Raw genomic sequence first — 3,422 nt, 5'->3', positions numbered from 1 at the left:
TGGGGGGGGGGGGGAGGAATGTTTATTTGCGTTTCTCCATGTAGTTGTTGCTTCCATCGTAGTTTTATTGTAGTCGACTGTCCACATTTACGGGTCAACAACGATAGCGGTGCCCGTATATATCCCTAAAGGGAGAAAAAAGTCGTTAACCCCTCGTTATCTAATTTCACCGCGTTTAACCGTCGCGAGAGAGAGACTAGTGCGGAAGCCGCGCGGGGCTGGGCCGAGTCTAAATTTACTACATTTCATTTCTATCGCATGCCTTCACGGTCGATATGTAGTTTTAAAGTGCCACGAATCACACGAGACGAAATCTACAGCCCAGTCTCAGCGTTTATCCGACGGTCTATTAAATATCGAGGTCTAACGTGAAAACAGACGTTTTGTTATTGATATTCAAAGCTAGGTAACACGAAAAAAATATCAAACAACGCTGCATTACATCTGAACGATATTTGAAATATTTCCTGTAAAATTATTATGAAATTATATATTATACATAAATGTATTATTTTTAACTACTATACTATCATCAAACTGGATGCGACACCGTTGTACAGAAAAAAGAATTGTTGATCGAGTCGTGTTTTTTCATGAAAAATAACGTTTCACAAATTCAAGAGACAAATTTGTCCAATTTGATTTTTAATTCACGATAGACGATCGAATAACGAGCGGAATGTAATTTCCAAGTATTCATATTCGCGAATTTATATTTGTTGCGACACGTGACTGAAAAAAGAGAACGGAAGCTACTATTTTTCATTGGTACAAAAATTAGAGCACTCTTTTCCTCATTTCGCAAATGCTTTTAATTCATTTGTTTCGAGGGGGGTCGTCCAAGTCGCTCGTGTAAATGTTCGCGCGTGACCGACCTCACTCGGTCGGGACGACGGCCCGTGCTCGCTCGCGCGCGAACGAGCCAGAGATGAATGGACAAACGCAAGTAGGTGGCGGGCGGGGGAGGGCGAGAAGGGAGGATGAATGAACAACGCGGTCCGACACGGCCGGTGGGACGCGAGTGAAAAACTCTCAAGACGAATCGCTCGTTCACGATTTCCGATCGGCCGCGCCTTATCCGCGATCGGGATTACATTTTCGCTTTACCGGAAACAGTAGTCGTTCAACAGCAGTCGCGTGTTGAATCGACGTGACAAACGGTCTCTCGATCGACCTTATGGGTCGAGATGTGGTGTCGGTGGCTCGATAAATCGCGATAGAATGCGCGAATCGAATGAAATGGGGAGACCTCCTGGGATATCGTTAACGCGTTTCTGTCAAAATCGGGAAGCCGAGAAAAGTAAACGAAGCGACTGATAACGAGCCACTGATAACGGTAAATTTATCAGAAACCACTGAAATTGCGCAACATTAAGAGCCGATTTGTCAACGGCAGTTCAAACTTCAACTCTCTTTAGACGCGCATCAAACACATCGTTAGAACAGAGTTTAAGCTTGAGCTCCAAGTTTAAATCACTATTGAAAAACCGGCCCTAAGGATGAGAGAGATTCGTTTAATATCATCTAGATTTCATCCCGAGACAGACATTTCATTTAAGGATTTAATAGCGTAATTACGAACCGTCAGTCGTACTTAACGTTTAACGCGTCAGGGTGACATGGCAATTTGCCGGGTCTTCCTTTAATCGGGGAAAATTGAGCGACTTTCACACTCGTGGGAAAACGCGCCGAAGAAAGAAAAAAAAAAAGAAGCACGCAACAAGTTACGCATATGGGAACCGCATTTCACGATTATTGCATGCCATATTCGCTTTCCTCCTCGGCGAATCCGGATTTCTACACACGAGACCGTAATCATCTGCGTGCCATATGTAGCTGTCTCGTCTCACGAGTTCATGAGAAGCCTCCGCTCTTTTTTATCCGCGTGCCTTTTTCGTTTTTGCTTTATCTCTTCTTGACTGATCAATACATTCTCGCTGCCGATAATGCAGGTATCGATCGGGAAAAGCTCCATTATCGACGGTACATACAGGACGATGTATCGACTTGGGATAAAGTAAAAGTTGGTAACGACTGTGACCTACTTTACCCACCATTGAACAAAACGTCGTTGTCTTTATTTTATATACGCGCGCGACATCTAGTTATACATTGATCGAATGGAGAGAAAGAATAATCGTAAATTGTAAAATTTACGATTTCTTGGAAGAATTTTAACATATTGCGTGTGTGTAGATGTGTACGTGTGTGTTACATAAAATTATCTCTGGACATGTTTCAAGGATTGTACAAGTTGAACATACGGGACGGTAGAATGAAGCAAACATGTCGTATTTTCTACATTCTATGAGTTTTTTACGAGTGAAATAATTAAGGAACGACTTATCCGTAATTATCGTTCTTTGATTTTTCGATGCTCGTTAAAGGTATATAATTAAAGGGACTATTCTCGACGAGCTTACAACAATAGCCGCGATGAAATTGACAAACTATTATCGAGGAATCATATAGTACTTTGACGCATCTTGCTCCGCGAAGCTAACGATAAAACAAAAGTTGCACTCTGCTAATGTGTCAAACAGTTGCTACATGTTGTATTTAAGAGTTAGTGAAAGAGATTGTTGGCGTGACGAATATTTCTCAAAGTGACCATACATTTTTATTAGATGGGAAACAAGGGCGGGGAAGGAGACGAGCTGCTTCCGGTTGCCAGGTAAACGCGCCGGAAGTTGCCGCTTGGAGCCGTCGTAGTGCGGCCGAACGAACAAACGGCAGGGGGAAGATTTTGAGATTTGTGCCCTGCGCAGCGGCCGTGAAGATCGTAGATTTCGTTCGGTCTTTCCTCTTTCTCCTCTTCGTCCCGCGAGACTCGTCGTTGCGCACTTCTGTGTGAACTGCCACTGGAAAAAACGCACCAAGAAGCGTCGCGTTGCGAGCATGCGAAAAAGTCAGGATGAACCTTGAAATTTCGCCGACGAGCGGGCTAAACGATCGCTGCCATTTACCGATCGCTTCAAACTGATAAACTAACGCTTTTTTTTTTTTTTTTTCATTTTATTACACCGCGGTCGAAATGGATTCAACTTTGCTTGGGTATCGCGAATAAAAATGCAAAGGTTATCGCGCAGAGAAGTCCATTATCTGTTCGTTAACAATCGGTTATTCGTTAAATCGCATATTAAATTCCTTCGCGGTTAAACACGAGTTTACAAAAATGCGTTTTCCGTACTCTGACATTTTTCGAAAAATAAAAGTATCTGCCATTCAATGTAGTTTCACCCTTTGGGAAATATAAAGTTGCATGACATGTATATTGCTCCATTATATTTACATAATTTCTAATTAAGAAGTAGATAAAAGAGAGATTGTTACACAGCGAATAAGCGAGTTGAATCGACTCGGAAAAACGTTTCTCTCTCTCTCTCTCTCTCTCTCTCTCTCTCTCTCTCTCTCTCTCTCTC

At 42.5% G+C, this 3,422-nt stretch overlaps 1 protein-coding gene across 10 annotated transcripts in view; it reads left to right on the top strand.

Annotated features, from left to right (window-relative positions):
- The window catches only part of LOC116841433 (rap1 GTPase-activating protein 1-like), a 112,587-nt gene that overhangs the window by 69,362 nt on the left and 39,803 nt on the right, over positions 1–3,422 (top strand). The window lies entirely within an intron of this gene.

This window comes from Odontomachus brunneus, unplaced genomic scaffold (genome assembly GCF_010583005.1).
Source record: "Odontomachus brunneus isolate Ranch 3 - 2012 unplaced genomic scaffold, Obru_v1 Obru_scaffold_015, whole genome shotgun sequence".
Lineage (NCBI taxonomy): Eukaryota > Metazoa > Arthropoda > Insecta > Hymenoptera > Formicidae > Odontomachus > Odontomachus brunneus.
Note: the sequence above shows the minus strand (reverse complement) of the source record. Positions and strands in the feature narration are given on the sequence as shown.